The sequence below is a fragment of the Camelus bactrianus genome, unplaced genomic scaffold (genome assembly GCF_048773025.1).
Source record: "Camelus bactrianus isolate YW-2024 breed Bactrian camel unplaced genomic scaffold, ASM4877302v1 HiC_scaffold_41, whole genome shotgun sequence".
NCBI classification, from domain to species: domain Eukaryota; kingdom Metazoa; phylum Chordata; class Mammalia; order Artiodactyla; family Camelidae; genus Camelus; species Camelus bactrianus.
The window spans coordinates 7,777,501-7,799,702 of NW_027413957.1; the positions used below are offsets into that span (position 1 = coordinate 7,777,501).

Below are 22,202 nucleotides of genomic sequence, written 5' to 3' on the forward strand. Positions count from 1 at the left end.
CCACCGAGGGTGGGGAGCGGCCACGCCTCGCTTACCGTCTCGACCCCTCCCCCACGCCTCAAGAGAGGCGCTCGGGAGACACGACCACCGCAGGGGTTACCCGAGAGGACTCGCTGGGGACGGGAAGCGATGCCGCCGCTCGGCCTCGGGCACCTGAGGGACAACCTGGAGCGCTCCAGGGGCACCGCAGAGGACCAAGGCGAGACACGCTCACACCCCGACGAGGGGGTACGTGGCGTGGCGGCGGGGCAGCCCTCCCCCGCCGCGGGGGAGGGCCGCTCGCGAGACAGGACGCCGAGCAGGCGAGGAGGCGAGAGTGTCTGCCGCGTCACAAGACCCCGGCCCCGCCGACACCACAAGGCACGGGAGACCGAGGTCGGGCCGGAGTCCGCACCCCTGCCTTCCCCCCGCCACCCACGGGCGGCAGAGGAGAGGCGAGGGGCCCGCAGGCAGAACGAGAAGAGAAGCCACGTTCGCCATGAACGTCCCCGTCCCTCGTCTGGCGCGGCTTAGGCCCGGCCCGGGGGAGCATGACTTCACCACATCGATCTAGTGAGTGAGTGAGCGAGCGAGCGAGCGAGCCAGCCATGTGGGGCAGGGAGGCCCCAGAGGGGAGGGCCCGGCGAGGACAACCACCAGAGGGGCCTGCTTCAGCCTCGCCAGGCGCCACCCACTCCTCAGTCCTCTCCGAGGAGAGCGGCCAACGACCCCAGGCGGGGAATGCCTGACACGCGGCACGGAGCCTACGGGGGTGGGGTCGTGCCGGCCACCACCGGGTGCCTGCGGCGGGGAGCGCACGGGGTAAAAGACCCACGCCGCCACCTCACCCCACCGCCCTCGGGCCACCAGAGACCGGAGGTGGCACCACGGGCCACGTCAGCCGGACGCACACACGAGAGCCGGCGCGCAGGCCCGGGCGGGCGGCTCAAGTGTCAGAAGCGGAGTCGGCTACCAGGCCAGGGCTCACGCAGAGAGAAGCCCAGAGCCCCGCACGCGTCCGGAGACCCAACACTCGGTGACAGACACCGAGGAAGACCGTGTCAGCACCTATCTGCTGGCAGAAAATGCCCAACACGACAGGAAAAATGACAGCGCCCAGAAACGGGGCGGGTCCACGATTTGCAAGGGGGGACCCCGGGACCTCGGTCCGGCCACCTGCCCCCAGCCCTACCCCCATAAATGGCAGCCCCGAAGCTCTCGGGGGCCATCTGATCGACCGGGGTGGGGGGGTTGGTAGGGGGAGGGGAGAGGGGAGAGGGGAGAGGGGAGGGGGATTAGGAGGAGGCTTAGGAGGAGAAGTGGGAATGGGAATGGGAATGGGAATGGGAAGGGACGAGAGGGAGACGGGATCAGGCCGGGGACGCCCTGCCCTTTTCTCGCCCGCGTGGCCGGGGACTCGGGGAGATGCCACAGAGGCGCCTCCGACGAGAGGGCCCCCCACGAGGGACCGCTCCCGAGCACCGGGCCCCGGGCCGGGGAAAGCCTGCCTCCCCCACATCCCTCGCAGGACGCCCCCGTGCCGGTCCCCGAGTCCGGATGAAGTCTCGGTCCCTCCAACGCCACCGGAACCCACGCGGGCAGGCTTACGGGCCGGGGGGCACCCCCTCCCAGGCCTCCCGCGCCAACAGGGGCCGGCCCAGCCACGTCTCCGGATCCATCGGGACTCAGAAAACATTTCATCCAAGGAGGCGCCTCCGACGACCGGGAACCCCAGCGCGCCCGTCCCCGGCCTCACCGCACTGGGCCCGGGCCGCTCCTCGCCTCACGAGCAGTCGTCCAAGGGACGCAGACGAGGGCCTGACCACCTAGCCGCCGGCGGCCCGGGCGCGGGACACTCTCTCCCTTTCCCCCGCGGCGGCAAGGCGCAGGCCGTGTCCGATCGGCTCGGGTCGGTCTCCGCGGCTGGAGGGGCACAGGCGGATGCTGGTCGACCAGGCCAGGCCACACGGCTTCCCCCGGCACACGAGATCCCGGGAGCGCGGCGACAGTCACCCCCTCATCATCCTGCGAGTCCAATCTGCGCCGAGAGCAGGACGCGCCCGCGGCTCAGCGCCACGGGGACTGTCACCGCCGGTGTCGCCAGCCTCCCCGAAGTCTGCCTCGGGCCCCGCCGCCGAGCCCCATCCCTTGCCGAGGTCGCCGACGCTCGGGAGAAGAGGGACGATCTCAGAGCGGCAGCCAGATGGCGCCCGACAACCGTCGCCAACGTCCCCGGAACCGATCCCGACCGCCGCCGGCCGCCCAAACGCCCGAGCTCGTCCCGGACTGAGGCGCCGGGCGGCCCCGTGGCGTCCGCCTCGGAGCCCGCTCACCCTCGTCACGGCACGGCACGGCACGGCACGGCACGACACGAGGCGACACGACGCGACGCGGCGCGACGCGACCCCGGCAACAGATCAGGGCGGGGAGGACGGAGGGAGCCGGGGTTTGGCAAGACACGGCCGGCCGGGCGGCTGCCGCGAAGGGGACGCGCTCCCCACGCGATTCCCCGGGCGGGGGAGATCACACGGACACGCCGGCGGGGCCGGGGCCGACGCCGCGGGTGGCCCAGAGCGACCAGGACGAGATCCCGGGTTCCCGGGTGGGAGGTTGGGAAGGGGAGGAGGGGAAGAGGGAGGGAAGGCGGGGGCTGGCAAAACGAAACCAGGCGAGCGCTCAGAGAACAACGCAGGAATCGGCTTTGGAGTCCGTCCTCTCGAATGCGGGAGGTCTTTCGAAAGCAGACAGGCAAAGCCCAGAAGCTAGAAAAGAAAGGATGAAGACCGCGAACCCCATCGAAGCGGAAAGAAAAATCGATCTCGGCACAGATCGCGACAAAGCCCAAAGACAACAAACGGGCGCCTGGGGAAAACGCACTCGCGGTCGGTCGTGAGAACACGGACGTCAGCACGGCTGACCACAACCGCAGGAAGGAGGAGGGAAAACAAAAAAATGCGGGCGGGGGTTCGGGGGGGCGAGTCGATAGCCACCCGCTCGGTAAATCGAGGTTCAGTGCATCTACACAGAGCAACACTGTGCATGCGCATCCGCGTGTCTGGGTGTGCGTGTGTGTGTCGGTGTGTGTGTTTGACACAGTCAACGTGGACAAGGAAACTGTAGCCCCATCCGAAAAAAAAAAAAAAGAAAGAAAAGAAAGAAAGAAAAGAAAGAAAGGAAAGAAAGAAAGGAAAGAAAGAAAGGAAGGAAGGAAGGAAGGAAGGAAGGAAGGAAGGAAGGAAAGAAAAGAAAAGAAAAGAAAAGAAAAGAAAAGAAAAAGAAAGAAAGAAAGAAAGAAAGAAAGAAAGAAAGAAAGAAAGAAAGAAAGAAAGAAAGAAAAAGAAAGAAAGAAAGAAAGAAAGAAAGAAAGAAAGAAAGAAAGAAAGAAAGAAAGAAAGAAAGAAAGAAAGGAAGAAAGGAAGGAAACATGAAAACAAACGACAAAACCCACCACCAAAGGGAAATCAAGTTGTAGAACTACTCTGGGGTTTAAAAACAAAAACAAAAACACCGTAGAAAAAGCACAACCGCAGCCCATCAGGGGTTCCTCTCCTCAACAGCCCAAGAACTCGGTCAACTCCACCTCCTAGAAGCCAGAAAACCAGGGATGAAACACGCGCGGGAGACCCAAAAGGACGTTTTCAGTTTAAAAGAAAAAAAAAATTATTTTTTTCCTCCCCCAAATGGGGGAGGGGGCGAGGGGGGAGGATGGAGCGTAGAACTCAGGGGCAGAGTGCCTGCCCAGCACGCGCAAGGTGCAGGGTTCGATCTTCAGGACTTCCGTTCAAGTAAATAAGGAAGTCGGTAAGTCAGGCAATCACTAAGTCAGGCAACAAACCAGCAAAAGAAACGAATTACCTCCCCTCCCCGAATAAACAAACAACCACCGAAAGCAACAACAGCAGCAAGAACCAAAAAAAAAAAAAAAAAAAAAAAAAAAAAAAAAAAAAAAAAAGGCCTAAATAAATAAATAAATGTAAGTAAGTAAATAAATAAATAAATAAGTAAACAAACGAACACAATTTTAAAAAGGGGAAAACGCACGCATTTCCGTTTCTAAGAGGTATCCGGACAGGCCCAGAACCTGGAATCTCGACAGCAAGTTCCAAAAACAAGCAGAAAGTGCCTGCTCCTGACGGAACACGTGATAGAGACCACCGTTCGAGATGGGGCCGGGTGGGCGGGCTGGCGGGCGGACACAGAGCTCTCGACTCATACCTGACAGAATCCGCTCTCCGACAGAAGACAGAAGGCAACACGGAACAGGGGTTGGTGGTGGGGGCGAGGGGGAGAGGGCGAAACGGAGGTGGAGGAAAGCCATTAGGGAAAACAGGACAGAAGTCCCTCAAAACATTCCACAGAAAACTCCTGGAAGACCCGGCAGTTCCACTACGGGCCCGCGGATGGACGAATGGACAGTGCCACGTGGTCTGGAGAGACCTACACCTAGAGGGGATGATGTTAACTAAGTGACTTAAGTCCGAGAGGGATGTTGTCACTTCGAGGCAGAATCCCCAAGACAATACGCAGGAACACATGCAAGGAAGCTGAAACAGGCTCATGGATACCAAGAAGGAACAATGAGTGCAATGGGTGAGGGAGAGGAAAAAGTACAAGCTTCCAGTTAACTCCAATTAATAAATACACAAATTACGGGAGGTCATGGACAGCAGGGCGAGTAGAGTCAATCCATACTATTGTCATGATGCTGTCCGGTGACGGATCCGTAACCAGACTCACCACGGTGATCATCGTGGAACATGGAAGAATCCCGAATCGCTATGTTGGACACGTGAAAACGGACATCCCATTGTCAGGTCAATTATGAGAGAGAGTAGGAGAGAGAGAGACAGAGAGAGAGAGAGAGAGAGAGAAGAGAGAGAGAAAATTCTCACTGTCTTACCGGAAAAAAAAAAAAAAAAGAGTTCAGTGAGATAAAGAGTGGATGTAGGTGAGGGCAATAGGTGGAGGAGATGAAAACCACGACGGCGACACATGTGCGGCATCCCACACGGTGGCAGTGCAGTGTGATCCTATGCATGCTCAGCTGTCTCCTAGCCACCTCCAAGTTGACATCCAGGGTCATCCTTTTAGGTTTCGTGGCTGCACTTTCGTCTGTCTCGGGCAATACTCTCCCTTGATTTTCCATGGGGGAAGGGAGGTGGGGTGGCCGGGCGGGCCACACCACGACACACCGCGTCGCGCGTGACCTGGAAAACAGATACACACCCGCCCACCACCCACGGGCTCCGAAATCGGTCACTGGTCACGACGCACACTTCGTCGGTCCCTTACGGGGCGATGGCGGACCAAACAGGCAGCGGCCAACTTTGTCGTGCACACAATGACGGTTCGTCCCTCGTGGAAACAAACTGATGACGAGACAGCGTGTTCAGGGGGCGGGTGTCCTTTCAGGAAGACAGAGTCATTGAAAGTCCCGCACACGGGAACTGTGCCAAGGGAGATCTCCATCACCCTACCCAACCCTGATCCAAATTCTCGTTCGGGCAGCTAAGGGTCAAGGTCAAAGTTTCTTTCTTCCCGGGGCAGGGGTCCTTTTGGGCCTCGATGGTTGTTCAACTGGAGAGATCGCCCTTGGGCTGCATATACACTTCGGGGTGGTCCATAGGGTTCCACGACAGTCCCGCCACCAGGCAGGTGGTTCCACCTGATGAAACCGGTCTGGTCTTTCGTTCCAGGAAGACAAAGGTCCGTGGCTGAAGCCAACGAGAAACCCAGGGTGTGAGTCCGGAGCGCCACCAGTCAGGAAGATGTCTAGGCATCGGGCTCGAAGAGGCTCGGGTGGCCTGAAAAACGCATGCGGGTTCAGGTCCACTTTCTGAGTGGCCTCCACAGCAACGGGCAGGAGGAGGGTCTCGAGAGGGGACACGGCAGTGACCTCTCTCCAGCAGATGTCCAGCTGCTCAGCCCGGCTCGGCGGGGCTTCAGGGAAAGGGCGGCTTTGGTTCTCGAGGATGCCAAGTCCAAAGCGGGAGAACCATGGGCAACGGGAGTCGGAAGAGCGTTGGCCAACCATCGGAGAAAACTCGAAGCACGCGTGACGTGGCCCAGCGTATCAGTGGAAGGCGGGGCGGGGCGGGGAGGGGGAGGGTGGCGGGAAGCACGCAAAGATGATGACACAGAACCGCATTCTCATCTCTATCACGCTGTACGAGAGTTTCCACTGAGACATGCTCCCCTTCCCCTGGTCTCTCCAAGGACGCGCATTTCTACCAAAAAATCACCCCCATTCAGACTTGTCGGCTGGCCAGATCAGCATACTTCCACGAAATTCGGCCTGAAGAGGGACAGACGTCCACGAAGCATAGCCATCGCCCCTAGAGGCTCTCGGACACCCGCTCTGCTGGAACGTTTCCTAAGGACGGCAGACGAAGACGGTCTCCACATGCTTTCCAGGAGACGTTCCTCAGAACGAGACCGTGACTGTTCCGAAGCCCGAATCGGTCACAGCAAATGTTCACGAGGAAGTCACGGTGAACCATCTGGGACACCAGTCTTTCCCAACCGGTCCACGTAGGGACACGATTTGGTCCTAGCCAGAAACAGACACTTTCTCCTCACAGCATCCTTTTATTTTAATATAATTTAATTTAATTTATTTTATTTTATTTTATTTTATTTTATTTTATTTTATTTTATTTTATTTTATTTTATTCTGTTTCATTTTGTTTTGTTTTATTGTATTGTATTGTATTGTATTGTATTGTATGTTTACATATGTACGTATGTAAGTAAGTATGTATGTATTCCGGTCTGTCTGTCTGTCTGTAGGTCCATCCATCCTCCGAAGGTATACCAGTCATGTCGGCCAACACACTGACAGATCTCGAGTCTTTTCTGTCAGAAAGATATTAAAGCACGTCCCCTTCGACTCATGGAGCCAGGAACGAACGCTTCCGTATCTCATCTTCTTTGGAAACGATCTAAACATTCCAGGGACGTCGCCAGATGCTTCAGTTGCAAGGGACCAAAAACTACGTGGAGGAGGCACCAATTTTTCAGAGATGGACCGCCTCCCACACACACACACACACACTACCCCCTCGGACTGCTTGGGGTGTGAACACTTCCTGAGACTTGAGACCGAGCCAACCATCGCTCCCAGACTCTTTTTTTTTTTTTTTTTTTTTTTTCCTGGCTGACACGTTTCATGACAGAGATAACCCACAGGAACTTAATGGATTCGGGGTAAACCTAGGGAGGCGAAAAGTTTCACCTCGAATGCTGCTCGTCACAATCAAGACATGGCTCTTTTCACGAGACCGATCCCTTGACATTTGCTTTTCTGGATGAAAGGATCTGTCCTAGATCATGTCAACCTGAAGGAAAACATTTGGGTTCCTTCCTGTTCGCATTCCCTGCCTGCATGTTCCCTTGAAAACCAGTTCCATAGAGCTCTTTCATGAATGAACTCTGGCAAGTGTATGTGGAGGAAGAAACATGCCAGGCCTACAAGCCGGGGACATACACAAGTGCCTACATGCATACATGCATACATGGGACCGAGCCCTTTCCAGATCCTTGGACGGCAGTACCATAGAAATGAGGATGGCTTCCACAAGACTCTCAGGCAAGCCAAGCTCTTTTGCGAAAGCGATAGCTTGTGCACAAAGGAGAAGGTGGCATGAGGGGAGAGGGAGGGGGAGTGCCAGCTCCCTGAGCAGCAGGGGCCATGCTTTTCTACCTAAAGGAAGGGCTTTGTCTCAGGATCACTGATCACTTCCACAAATCATCCGATATCTTGGATCGGCCGCAGGCGGCTCCAGGGTGAAGAGCCATCGCCCCAGGCTCTGTGGGGAATAGAGAAGACTTCCGTGAGGGGAAAGAAACGCATGAGAATTTTCTGCAAGAAAGCTCAGGAACAGATAATGTAAACACGGAGGGTTGAGCTTCCTGTCTCGTGACAACTAGGTCTACTGGGTCATGTCACAGAGAGCAAGCGAATCCTTTATTCCCCTGAGCCTTTTTCTTTTTCTTTCTCTATCTTTCTTTGTTCTTTGTTCCCTTTAGAGTGTGTGTGTGTGTGTGTGTGTGTGTGTGTGTGTGTGTGTGTGTGTGTGTGTGTCTGTGTCTGTGTCTGTGTCTGTGTGTGTGTGTCTGTGTGTGTGTCTGTGTGTGTCTCTGAAACTCAGGTACTGCCCTGTCTCATACAGACGAGACCAGCAGATCGACATGACCAGAGATTTTGTAGCTTTCATTTAAAAACTATAGGTCACTCACGAGTCGGGTAGGACGGGTGCTGCGTCCAGCGCAGCTCGGGACCGTGTCTGAGGACGGGCGACGCAAGAATTAAGAAACAAAGAGACCAAGTAAAGAGCGAAAATGGGACCAGGGGACTCAAGGTCTCGTGGATCTAGAGTGCCAAAAGCCTGGTCGACATCCTGTTTATTGGGAGTATACGGCTCAGGGAAAAAAAAAAGAAATGCGATCAAAGAGGTGGGGCTTTAGATATTTCATGCCAGAAGCACGAAGTTCTGCTTGCTGGCTAACTGATTCATTTCAGGCCTATCCCTTCCAGGAACAATCACCCTCCTCGGGGGATGCAAAATTTCTAAGTGTATCCTGTGATTGCCTCTGGGACATCTCGAGATAGCAAATATTTCCCCGGGGTTAAACCACATGCTTTCCTGCCAGAACCAAGTTCTGTTAATGGATGATCTGGCTTCCCATGACCGTCCATTGTTTTACCCTAAGGAAATATCTGCCATCTGTTGCGCCCTCACGGTCAATCTCAGGATTGCCCCTCACACAATTTCTTGAGCATCATACATGTTATAGGTCATCGACTGTGTAAAACATGAAAACAAAGCAGGCGTGTGCATTTTTAAGCAAGTAAGTGTGAATGTAAGATTTTACGCTCATGGAAATGCTGGTGCAGCTTGGTTTCTAGTTGCTGGTTCTCCAGCAGCTTGTTTCCCAGCAGACGCGTAGGACACTAGAGAACCCACTCACTCAGAAAGAACCGATGGGACGGGTAAGGTTTTTCGGCTCAGAGGGTGAAAGCTTTTAAACTCTGTGTGGAAAAAAGACGTTTCAGGTGTATATTTCTCCTTAAGAAGGCTGCGAATTAGAGTTTCGACGAGGGAGACCACGCAGCAGTGTGTACGTTTAAAAAGGCCTCCGCGTGCCCCTCCCCACCCTTTTTTGTTTGTTTGTTTCTTCCATTCGGTTTCAGGTTCTACCTGATTCAGCCCCCTGGCCTCAGTCTCTGGCCACTGTGGGCTATGCAGACAGACGTTTCTGACGTTGTCGAGATGGACAAGATAAGGAGGGTTCCCCCCAGAGAACTGGGCCGCTGCTTCTATGAGATCAAAAAGCTGACCTACTCATCCAGTTCTATGTTTAGAAATTTGCTCCTTTCTGGGAAAGCGTAGAGCTCTGCGGTAGAGTGCGTGCTCAGCATGCACAAGGCCTTGGGCTCAGTCCCCAGTACCACCACTGAAAACGTATAATAAATCTAAATAATTAATTGAAACGTAGATAAAGACACCTAATGACCCGTCCCCCCTCCAAAAAGATAAAAACTTCTTGTTAAAAAATTTTTATTTTATTTTATTTTTTTATTTTTTTAGTTAAAAAGGCAGGAGGAGGACGAGGACGAGGACGAGGACGAGGAGGACGAGGATGAGGAGGAGAAATTAGCTTCTTTCCAACAAGGAGATTTCCAGGTCAAATGGAGAGCCAAATATTTCTATGTTCTAAAACTTCAGCTTTCCACGTATCCTGGCGTCAAAACGTCGGCACGGGTAAAGATTGTTCATCATTCTGTGACTATGCACTTCCTGCATTTTGGAGTGTTCATCTGTCCTTTCTCTTAGGAATAGATGATCATCAGAAATAGCAGTTCTGTTGATTAAACCCCCTTTTAACATATCGTTGTTTCCTGGTCACTAAAGTTACCTAATAATCACTTCACAGTCTATGGAAGTCAAATCATTGTGCTGTACACCCGAAACTGATAGAGGGCTGTATGTCAAACCTATGTCAATAAAACTGAAAAAAGAAAAGAAGAAGAAGAAAAGAAAAGTCTGCTTGCTCGGGGCATCCGGTAAAGGCCCTCTTTCTGAGCGCACAAGTCAACCTCGGGCCGATTCACCCTGTCCCTGAAGAAGGGCAAAAATCCTCCACTCTATCTCCCGTTAGGTCCCGGACACTAGCCAGAGTTCCTCCTCCCTCAACCCCCACCCCGTTCCTGCGTCACACTGTGTGGGCTCAGGCACACAACCTATCGCTTTCCTTTAGCGTGTGGAATGAATATCGCCCGAAGGGAATTTCCTTTGTTGTCGTTTAAATAAACTGACGTGTTAATAAGCGCTCTGGAGGGACACATTCCCTTTGACCTGATCAGCCATAGTGACATCCCATGACCCAGGAATGTACAATATCATGGATTGGAAAGGATCTTAGAATTCAGAAATCATGGTGACGTGGGTCTGATGACCTAGCTGGCTCCATACAAACCAAGAGATGAAGGTGCCCAACGTTTTCACTCGATGCTGCCTAAGTTCTTGACAGTCACTTTAAAAAAGGAAAAGGAAAATTTGCATGGCACGCTTAGTTTTGAGAATGCTATCTGACTGCATGGTGGAACGCAAGGAAAAGCCGTGACGCTCGCCCACGGTATCGAGAGAAACGCAGAACCGTGTTTCTGGTAGCTTTCTTCAACGCTGCGCAAAGGCGGGAGCGACCGCTACCTCACGCAGAGGAGGAGAGGACGGGTTTCTCGGCCCCGTCACGCAATGCCAGGCAGAAGAAGCCTTCTCCGATGAGACAGAAGCGTGTCAAAGCGCATCCCTGCGTCGAAGGCTTCGGTTTCCCGGGGAAGGGGGTCGAGCCGAGGGACCCAGGCCCCCACGTCAGTCAGTCTTTCACTGGATTCACTGGCCTCGCTGTTACTCCTCAGCGATGGCCCCTCAGATTGCTCTCGTGTGTCTTTACCTTCTGGCTTTAGGAAGGACTTTAAACTTCGGCTGAGGGGCGGGACACCCAGAAGGGTTCTTTCAGTTCACCCCATCTTAGGTATTGCCATATCCAACACGTTGGTTTTCATCCCATCGTGGACCTACCTACCGGAGAGTTTCGCTGCTTAAAAGTCCCCTGTGCTCCACCTATTCATCAACAACCCCCCGCCACAACACACACACACCCGCACACACACACACCCACACAGACAACCTTCACCACCACCACCCCCGACCCCACTCATCTTTTCACCCTCTCTGGGGCTTTTGCCCTTTTGAGAATGAATGTCATCCAGAGCCGGTACCCTACAGGATGCCACCTTTTCAGATTGGCTTCTTTCAGGGAGTCAGGGGCACGCAGAAACGGCCCCGCCTGTCTCCCACAGGTCTCTCGGCTCCACGGGTCCCTGGTTTCCTTTTTAGAGCCAAATCACATGCTGTGGCACGGACCTAGCCCGGGCTACGTGTCCCTTCACCTCTTGAAGGACGCGTCTGTCCCGGTCGCCTCCACGGTTCCGGCAGTGATGAAGCAAGCCCCTCCACACCCCCACCCCCACCCCGCCCACCGTCCAGGTCCGTCCGCGTTCAGGTTTCCGCGTGGACGGAGCCCCGAGGGCTAGGCCTCAGGGTGAGAGTGGTATGGCGGGTGGCAGGTGGCGCACTGAAGGGTCCCAAATCCGGAGGATGCCGGCAAGGAAGGTCGCCAGGTCAAAACCTTCCTTCCCTCCCTCCGTCTCCTTAGGGTGGATGGCTGGGCCCGTGAATTCAGAGAGGACACGAGACACATGCTGTGAGCCGAGATTTCCAAGCCAGGAGACCTGGTGGAGGGTAAAGAAACGAGTTGATTGGGGGGGGGCGGGGGCGATGGGGGGGGGGGGCTCTTAGGACTGCAGCCCAGGAGACACAGATGCAAGAAAGAAGCACTGGAAGTGTGTGTCATCAGACTACCCCACGGGGCAAGTGGAGAAGGGGAAACGAAAGAAAACACACCACAAGAGCAAGGCGGGAACTTTGAAACGACCAGGCTGCGGCTAGCAGCTGCTGGCAGATTTGTTTTTGAAACCGGTTGGTGGTGCCCTTGAGCTTGATACAGTTCTGACCACTCATGCCCCCCCTCCCCCCATTGATGCCGGTGTCGGGACCCAGGGGAGGCCACCCCAAACATGTATGTGCCTCCGTGGCACACGGATGGGTTAGAAATGAGAGTGACCGAAGAAGCCGAGGGGCCAGCAGACGCAAGAGGGACCCTCAGACTCTTCTTTCTGTCTCCCTGAAAGCGGGAAATCGATCACTTCCGTGGAGGGTGCCCTCCCTGCAGGACTTAGGAAAACACCCTGATCACCCACTGAGAGCCTTCAGGCCCCGGAAGCCTAGAGAAACCAACCAACCTCGTGACTTCTTTCAGGGGCTTCCCCCCCTCCCCAAAACCCAAACTCCGTCTCGATTCTTCACGGACGGGTCACCCAAAACCAAAGGCTCTCAGCCCGGCCCATTTCGCACAAAGGGCTGATTTCTTGTCCTAAAACGGAGAAAAGCTGCCTGCTTCGGGGACACATGAGTGCTTGAATGAAAGACAGTAGGTTCCCTGTCGCTCCTGCTCAACGATCCGTCTGGGGTCCATTTTTGGATCAGTCAAGCCCAGAGAACTCAAGATGTGTAGAGGGAGGGGACAACGTCCCCCTCCCTGAAACAGGACTATGTCTGCAACAAAGTTCCTCCCACTGGCCGTCCAGCTCCATTTTGGATGACTGAATCCTGGTTCACCTCATTTGGGTGTTTTGTTTTTGTTTCTGTTTTTGTTTTTGATTAATAGACTTTATTTCCTAGAGCAGTTTCAGGCTCACAGCAGAATTGAGCAGAAAATACAGAGAGTTCTCACATAGCCCTCCCCACCCACACATATATCCTCCACTCCCCTCAACATCTCTCATCGGTGTGGCCTATTTGGTAAAACTGATGATCCGACATGGACACGTTATTATCCATCAAAGTCCATAGTTTACAGGACGGTTCACTCTTGAGGTTGTACGTTCTATGGGTTTTGACAAATGTACAATGACATGTAGCCACCACTATGGTATCCTACAGAATAATTTCATCGCCTTAAAAATCCCTCACGCTGCATCTGTTCATTCCTCCTTCCCTCCCTCTCCCCAAACCCCTGGATACCATGATCTTTTGATTGTTTCTAGAGCTTTGCCTTTTCCAGGATGTCATTTGGTTGGAATTGTACAGTTGGTAACAATTTTCAGACCGGTTTCTTTGATTTAGTAAGATGTCTTTTAAGTTTCTTCCATGTCTTTCACGGCTTGATAGCTAATTTCCTTGTCTTTCGTTCTTTTTTATTTATTTATTTTTTTAAAATGTTTTTACTGCACATATATTTTTAATTTACATATATGTACTGTTCATTGTTTCCAGGAAGGTTTAGAGCTTTAGCTTTTTAAACTTACATACTTATCAAAGGAATAAAGCCAACCACAAAAGAAGAATGAATTCAAAAAGATACACACACCCTGCTATTAACAGCAACATCATTTATGATTGCCAAGATACGGAAGCATCCTAAGTGCACATCAATATTTGAATAGATAAAGAAGAGGGGACACACACACACACACACACACACACACACACACACACACACACATACACACACGTAATGGAATACAATTCACCCATGAGAAAGAAGGATATTTTGCCATTTGTGGCCCTTCCTTTCCTTTTTTTTTTTCCCCCTCCACTTTAAAAACCAGAATTTTATAACTGGGATAAACACTTCCATTGAGTCAAAAACAGTAAAATGCCAAAAAATAAACTTAATCGAGGAGGTTATCTATACTCCAGAATCTGAAATGACACAAAGAAATGGAAAGATGCCTTGTGCTCTTGCATTGGAAGAATCAATACTATCAACATGGCCACACTATCCAAAGCAATCCGCAGGTTCCATGCAACCCCTGTCAAAATACTCACGACATTCCTCACAGAACTAGAACAAACAATTTCAAAATTTTTAAGGAACAACGGAAGACCCTAAACAGGCAAAGCAATCTTTCGAAGGTCTCCTCTCCCTCCCTCCCTCCCTCTCTCTCTCTCTCTCTTTCTCTCTCTCTCTCTCTCTCTCTCTCTCTCTCTCTCTCTCTCTCTCCCCCCCCCTCTCTCCCCCTCTCTCTCTCTCCCTCTCTCCCCCCCTCCCTTTCTCTGTCATCTTTTTGGTCTCTTTCCTTAGGATTTGATGACTTGAGACCATCCTTTATCATTCCTTGTAAAGCCGGCTTGATGGTGCTGAAATCTTGTAGCTTTTGTTTATCTGTGAAGCTTTTGATTTCTCCCTCAAATCTGAACGAGAGCCTTGCTGAATAGAGTATTCTTACCTGTCAGTTTTCCCCTTTCATCACTTTAAGTATGTTGTGCCACCCACTTCTGGCCTGTAGAGTTTCTGCTGAAAAATCAGCTGATAACCTTACGGGAGTTCCCTTGTATGTTATTTGTTGCTTTTCTCTCGTTCATTTTAATATTTTCTCCTTATCCTTAATTTTGGTCAATTTGATGACGATGTGCCTCGGTGTGTTCCCGTATGGTACTCTCTGCACTTCCACCTCATTTGGTTATTTAAAGGATCTTCAGTCTGTTCAATTCATAGGAGAGAACTTCCACGTGTATTTCTTCTCAGTTTTATGAAACAAAGAAGGACCCAGGAAACTGGCAAAACATAAATGCTTTTCTATTGGGTTGAGCAAAGACAGGCCCTGGCCGGGGACGGGGGGGGGGTGCTGGAGGGTCGGGGGGGCGGTGTAGAGAAGGATATAGATCATTGTTAGAGTGCCTGCTTAGCATGCATGATGCCCTGGGTTCAATCCCCAGAACCACCATTAAAATAAATAAATAACCTAATCAAACCCATCCCCCTCCTCCCCCCCCCCAAAAAAAAGAAGGAGAAAAGAGTGAGAGACAGAGACAGAGACAGACCATCGGGAAAAGTAGCTGCACTAATACTTCCAAGAAACAGGACAACATAAAGATAATGGAAGAAATGCTGGATAGTGAACAGCCACGGGTGGTTGGCACAGACCCATAGCTTCTGGACTCGCTAAAAAAAAAAAAAAAAAAAAGAATATGAGAATCATATGGATCAGGAGATTGGGTCTGAATTTTGTGCCGTTTGACTTGTGCCAGTTACAAAGGTCATGCATAAGGAAGATGACTGGCTACTTTATTGTCTGAAATGAGACACTTGAAAGTGAAAGGAGGTGCTATACAATCGTGCCTGGACTGGGATTTTTCTAAGGGAGCCCAAATCCTTTACAATATATATCATGTTTTCAAAAATGAATATCATTCCTGGACAAGATTTAAGCAATTTTTTTCTGTGTTATCAGTAAACATTTTTAAAAAATCAGTAAGAAAGGAAGAGGGAGAGAGAAAGAGAGAGAACAGGAGTAACTATACGCGCGCGCGCGTGCGTGCATGCATGTGTGTATGTGTGTGTGTGTGTGTGTGTGTGTGTGCGCGCGTGTGCGCGCACGTGTGTTGAGGTGGGGGCCTAAAAGAGGGTGAGGATTCTTTTCATCGAGGTCTGTTTGTACAGAATTCTCTCCTTCTCCGCTTTACACTGTGAAGGAAAAGCCCAGCTGGGCTAACAAGCTAAGTCGCAAATCTAAGTGTAACAAGTGTCGGATTACTGATCTGAGTTCTGCTGGGCTAACTCGTAAATCTAAATTAATAAGTGCCGGTTTGCTGATTCCCTGTTCATATTTTGCTAGCCAGCTGGATTTTCAAAGAGACATATCTGGCCTTGAAATGTTGGTTTGCTGCCTCACTGCCTCTACTTTCGTGATAATGATGTTGCTAAAGCTATTGCGTGCCTATTGGCCGAATACCCCAAGCTGGTACTTAACCCTATAAAACCTCATGTGCACGTCTTGGAGGTGCTCAAGGCTTAGGAGCAGAAGCCCCTCTGAGCCCGCCGGCGTAATAAATCTGAGTACTCCAACCCTCCGAGTGGTGCTTGTTTCTTGGCTGGCCTGTCATTTCCATAACAGCACCGTTGACAATAAGAACGTCACTCTCGTTCCGGCATAAAGAAGACATCTGGGGAGGGTGGGGTGGGGGGGTGGGGTGTAGATCTATGTTATGTCCTGATTCCAGGAAGGAAAGGGGCAAGAGTCGGCGTGCCCTTCTTTCTGGGGTATCTGTCTGTTCGCTTTTGGTGTTCTGCTGGTTTGGTTATTTCAGCTTTCTGTTTGGTTCCTTTCACAGATCCAGTGGCTCAAAACAGCATTCTGATTTTCTTTTCTCCTGGGGTTTGGTTTTTGATAGGTAGAGGGACAGGGCCCACGCAGGGGTGGGGGTGGGGGGGTCACTGTGCCGGAGAAAGGGAGGCGGCTGTGGTGAAATCATCGAGCAGAGGGGATTTCTACGAGAGGGACTCTCCGAAGTGAATGGGGTCCAAGGAGATCAGCAGGGTTTCTGTGTGCTCGTTTGGTTTTGTTCGTGCGTGTGTTTGTTTTTTCTGGACGAGGCCAAAGAACTCTTCAGGTGGAGGTGTGTGTCCAAAGGGTCTGACAGGATGGGAGGATGCGGGGCGAGTCAGTCCATGTGCCCAGAAAGAGAGAGAATCTGTCATAGCTGAGACTCAGGCCTTTTTCAGACCTCGGCCCAGAGAGCAGTTCGGCTCCGAGCATTCACGGAGAAGTTCGCCGCCACCTCAGTCCTGTCCCCCACCCCCGCCCTCCCCCACGCCTCAGCCCCCAGTGAAGGAGGAATCATGAAGTGGCCGCACTTAGGCTAAGCCAATTTTTGGCTTTATGCTTACTGCTTGCTTTTAGAACGATCAGCAAACTCGACTGACCAGACACCGCTCCCAGCTCCAGGCCCACTGTTAAAAACAGCTAAAGTTGTCGATTCTAACTGTTTGATTTGACCTTCCTCTGATCGTTCAACTTGACAATCATGTTTGGCGTCTGAGTCTTTCCCCAGGAAGGGAGTCACGGGAGGATAAGCTCAGGAGAACGACCAGCCCCCTCCCACCCCCCACCCCCCACCCCGAGTTCCTCCGTGGCGCTGGTGCCACCAGGTGAGTCTGACCAGATAAAGAAGGTCACGGGCTGATGACCTACTAGACCACCAGGAGGTCCCATGTTACCAGACACTCATCCAGATTTAGGAGGAAGTTTCATCAGAGACCCTTGTTGATCATGAGCACCTTTTGTGCTCCCGCCTGTTGTGATTCCCTTTCATGCTCCAACCTGTTCGTCCACAGAAGCATGAAACCCCAACCCCAAGACGGGTTCACAGTTTGGAGGGCACTAGCCTGCTGTGAGTCCCCTTTGCCCAGCAAAGCAATCAAGCTGCCTCTTTTCTTCTAAACTCTAAGACCCTGTCTCTGGGTTATTTGGCTCGTCAGGGACGGGGTGGGGGAGGGCGATCTTTCGGCAACACCCGCAGAAGTTTCCCTGAGTGGCAGGAACCAGCGTGGCCCTCAGGCCTCAGCCCCGCAGGCAGGCAGGCAGGCAGAGTTGGAGCGACCGTTGGTCCCGCCCCCGCCCGCGCACCACCACCCCCCGCCCCCGCCGCTGCTTCCGCCGCCGCCCCCGCCGCCGCTTCTGCCGCCGCCGCCGCCGCCGCCGCCGCCGCCGCCGCCGCCGCCGCCGCTCCCAGGCCTTCTCCACCGATCGGTCCCAAATCGACTGACTGTCTCCTGGAAGCGGGGGCGGGGACGTCAGGAGGATCCATTCGGCAGGGCCTCGTTCAATCGCTTCATTCAAATGCAGAAAGCTCTGTGCTCAGGTCAGAGCCTTTGACTTGGCCTCCGGCTCCTCTCTGTTGAACGGCTTTTGTTCTTTGGTTTCAATTTCCCCACCCTTAGGCCACCCCGTCCCAACTGCACGGAGGGAGGCGGGAGGGAGGGGGAGAATCTCGCCTGGTCTCAGGCCAAAGGAGTCCCCTCCTTTTCCTAATCTGGGTAAACCCCACTACACCGTTTGAGAATCATGGAAGGGCATGGAAGCAGACCTCTGACTTGATAGATTCCTCTGGGATGGGAGACTTTAAAAAAACAAAATTCTTTTTCCCCTGCTTCCAGGGAGGCAGAAAGGAGGGCCAGAGTGTTCCTCTTGCCTCGGGCAGTTCTTTGTTTGTTTGTTTCTTTCTTTTGTTAAATCATTTTTTTTTTCCTTTTTTTCTTCCAGTTTTATTGAGACAGAGTTGACATACAGCAGTGTATACTTTTGGGGGGGGGCGGGGAGAGGAATTCGATTTTATGTATTTATTTTTGACCGGAGGTACTGGGGATTAAACCCAGGACCTTGTGCTTGCTTGCTAAGCACACACTCTACCACTGACCTATACCCTCCCCCTTGGCCAGTTGTGAAGTCCCTTTCATTCAGCATAGTCCATCGGGCACATTTTGGGGCAGCCTACTCTGGACCCCAACATTTCCCTATTCTGTAACTTCCCTGGAAGTTTTACACATTAAAAGCTGGGCTGTTGACTGTGCGTGTGCGTCCATGCGTGCGTGGGTGCGTGCGTGCGTCTGAGCGTGCATGCGTGCGTGTGGTGTGGGGGCAGGAGGGAGGGAATAGTTTCCTAGAGGGCCTGCGTTTCATGGACCCAGTTTCTTAGTTCTGAGAACAGGTCTGTTCAAGGAAACAGTTGTAGTATCTCGTCTCAGGAGGCGGTGGTGTCGATGGGCTTCTGAAGCTAGGCCTAGGGAGCAAGCAGTCAGGTATCGCCTAAGAGGCACTTGTGTGGAAAACCAAAGTACAGCACAAAGGTTAATCATTGGAGCAGATGAGAAACCAGATTCAGGGCCGGGAGTAGGGGGTCAGTCTGGTAGGAGATTTCCACACATCGGGGTCATCGAAACGGCTCGAGCAGTATGAAATGCCTCTGATGATGTCCTGGGGTGTTCGGCTCAACTCTCTGAGCGGCTCCTCCAAAAACAGGCCCTAGGATGGTTTCCACAGGAGCTGTTGTGGCCATTTCTCTGACGTTTACCTCCCGTTGCCCAGCTTCAGTCTGCAGGGCTTCAGGAGACGGAGCATTTTAGTACTCAATGATGCCAAGACAAAAGGGTGAGAGAAAATGGGAAACGTTCGTGGAGATGGTCCTAGGCAGATAGTGGAGGCAACTAGAAGACTTTCAGTCTCCGGGCCGGCTTTCAGGTTGAGACAAAAACCCTAAGGCAAGCGCTTGCTGCCACAGCACATCGACTAACACGGGAACCATCCAGAGAAGATCAGCACGGCCCCTGAACGTGGACGACACACACACATACGTGAAGCGTTCCGTAGCTTTAGTGATGTCAGTCACCCAGAGAAAGACAGATATCCTATGCCATCACTTCTAGATGGGATCTGAAAGTAAGTCAAGACACCCATCCATACATAAATAACTCCATTTTAAAAAGACTCCAAGGAACCTATTTACAAACCAGAAACAGACTGGACTCGCAGACATGGAAAAGAAACCGATGGTTAACACAGGGGACAGGGTAGGGTGGAGGAACGGGGGAGGGCAGAGGGATAAATCAGGAGTTTGGGATTAGCAGATATAAACCACCCTATACAAACTAGGTACACAAGTAGGTCCTACTGTCTAGCACAGGGAACTATGTTCAATAGCTTGTAATAACCTATCCTGAAAAAGTATACGTGTGTGTGTGTGTGTGTGTGTGTGTGTGTGTGTGTGTGTGAATAAGTGAATCACTATGCCGTACGTCATAAATGAACACAACATTGTAAGTCAACTATACTTCCATTGACAGAGAGTTCCTACAATAAACAGGCAGGCAGGCAGGCAGGCAGGCAGGCAGGCAGGCAGGCAGGCAGACAGACACAGACACAGACACAGACACAGACACACACACACACACACACACACACACACACACACACACACACACACACACACACACACGCCCCACAGACACAGGGGAACCCTAAGGAAAACGAGTAGCACTAGTATCTCTTATCCATGCATGTCTATCCCAGTTTAATGGAAACCTAAGTTTTTGCCTCCAAGTCAATGATGCTAATAACTCTGCTGCCAAGAATAGAAAAATCCTCACGGAGGATTTCTGAATCCCAGAAGGGTCAGGGAGGGAGAAAAAGAGAAAGGGTTCCATTCTGCTGACAGAGGTATGATAGTTACCATGTGGGTGTCCGCCTCTAAAAGGAAAGGAAGGGGAAAAAACAAAAGTTTATTTTCCCTTGTATCTGAAAAGAAAAAAATTTAAAACTCAATCCTCTTGGAGACAAGAAGTCGTACACACCTCATGTCACTGATTCTCCTCCTCCACCTCCTCCTCCTCCTTCCTCTACTTCTTCTTCTAGTCTATACCTCCCATGGATTCTGACGACCTTGCCTGATGATGGCGGGTGATGGGGGCAGAGATCGATCCTTCTGAGAAGTAAGTTGGCAAGCGCTTTAGTGAAGCCTCGTAGGATTTACCCAGTGAAGCGAGTGCCTTCGTCCCTGGAGGCTGCGGAAAGTATGTCCCCAAGTCACATACGCATGTGTTTGTCTTTTGTTGTCGTTGTTGTTGGTGGTGGTGGTGGTGGTGGTGGTGGTGGTGGTGTGTGTGTGTTTGTTTGTTTGTTTATTTGTTTGTTTGTTTGTTTGTTTGTAGCAGTGTCCTGGCCATGCTGAGGGCATCAGGCTTGCAGCGGGGGAAGGAAGGCTTCAACCCCTTTGGAAGTCATACCTACCATCCCAAGAACGTCTGGATGACCCCTACTATGTGGCAGTTGAATGGGGGCCAGTTACTGGGGTTCAGCGGGTCCAGAGAGAGGAGGTCTGAGGCCTCTGGGGACAAAAAGTTTGTACGTATGTATGTATGTATGTATGGCCAGTTGACTGTTTTTGCGGTCCTATAGGAATCTTCCTGCCCCTGTCTATTGAACAATGGGAGTCATCTTCCAAGTGCCCTGACACCAGACACCACGGTGGGTGAAGGAATGCGGGTGGGGTGGGGGTGGGTGGGGGAGGTCATCCAGGGAGCTGGGAGAAACCGAGCACGTCCGTGGGTCGGTGGGTCGGCCTGTCGGATGGTCGCCATGCTGGGTTTCCCCTAACCCAGGCCATTTGCCGAATGGACAGAACAGACTGGGGCCACGTGTGCCACCCACCCTCTTTCCGGAGGCTGTGGTCCACTGTGTTTGCATGAAAGTCAGTGAAGGAGGCATCTCCTCGGGACTCGGTTCCGTCCCTTTCACGAGAGCCTCCACTTTGGATGACAGCCAGCCAGCCAGCCAGCCAGCCCTCGATGCCAGGGCAGTAGACGACTGCCAGGAATATCCCATCCTTTCTGGAACCCTGAGTGTACCCACCTGTACAGACACAAGGCTGAAGAATACATGACGTTCCTTCCTAGTTGACAGCACTCCCCATGTCACTGAAACAGTGTCCAGTACGCTGACGTCATCTCCTCCCTCTCCCACACCCCCGCACGCGCACAAACACGCGCGCGCGCGCGCGCACACACACACACACACTCTGTCTGTCTGTCTGTCTGTCTGTCTGTCTGTCTGTCTGTCTGTCTGTCTTCTAAGGATGGAGAAGAGTTTGCTGAGCTATTTCGGGTGCCCTCTCATCCTAGTTCCTATCTCCAAGTTGGTTCAAAGTCCAAAAGGCGGTCAAGCACTTAATCAGATAGGTCCCTCGTAAAGAATGCCTCCCACATCACGACGACAGGCTTCTTAGGCCAGCCGAGAAGCTCCTTCAGTTCTGCGCCCATCTTGGCTCTAAGTTGATATCAGTCTGTTACGGAAATGACAGGCCAGCCAAGAAACAAGCACCACTCTGAGGGTTGGAGTACTCAGATTTATTACGCCGGCGGGCTCAGAGGGGCTTCTGCTCCGAAGCTCTGAGCACCTCCAAGACGTGCACATGAGGTTTCATAGGGTTAATTACAAATATGGGTCTATTCGCCAATAAGACTCAAACAACAAAAAGCAAAGGATCAGTACACTGGAGCTTATCAATTTGGAACAGATCACGTTACTGACACTTGTTGAGCTTGGATTTACGAGTTAGCTTGTTAGCCCAGTAAACTGACACTAAACTTCAGATTTACGAGTTAGCCCAGCAGAACTTAGATCAGTAAACGGACACTTATCACACTTAGATTTGTGACTTTAGCTTGTTAGCCCAGCTGGGCTTTTCCTTTACAAGTCCTCCAGGATCCAAGAAAGCCACGTTGGAAAACAAGTGGTGATTCTGATGGGACAGGAGATCAGT

General features: G+C 52.2%; 1 long non-coding RNA gene and 1 other non-coding gene across 2 annotated transcripts; both read left to right on the forward strand.

Annotated features, from left to right (window-relative positions):
- The first annotated feature begins 17,606 nt into the window (after positions 1-17,606).
- On the forward strand, positions 17,607-20,800 carry LOC141576845 (uncharacterized). Its single transcript, XR_012505274.1, has 3 exons — positions 17,607-17,750; positions 20,297-20,454; positions 20,593-20,800. It is a non-coding gene; the product is annotated as an uncharacterized LOC141576845 (long non-coding RNA).
- LOC141576855 (U6 spliceosomal RNA) lies at positions 19,151-19,259 on the forward strand. The gene has a single exon (XR_012505285.1). It is a non-coding gene; the product is annotated as a U6 spliceosomal RNA (small nuclear RNA).
- Positions 20,801-22,202: the final 1,402 nt, after the last annotated feature.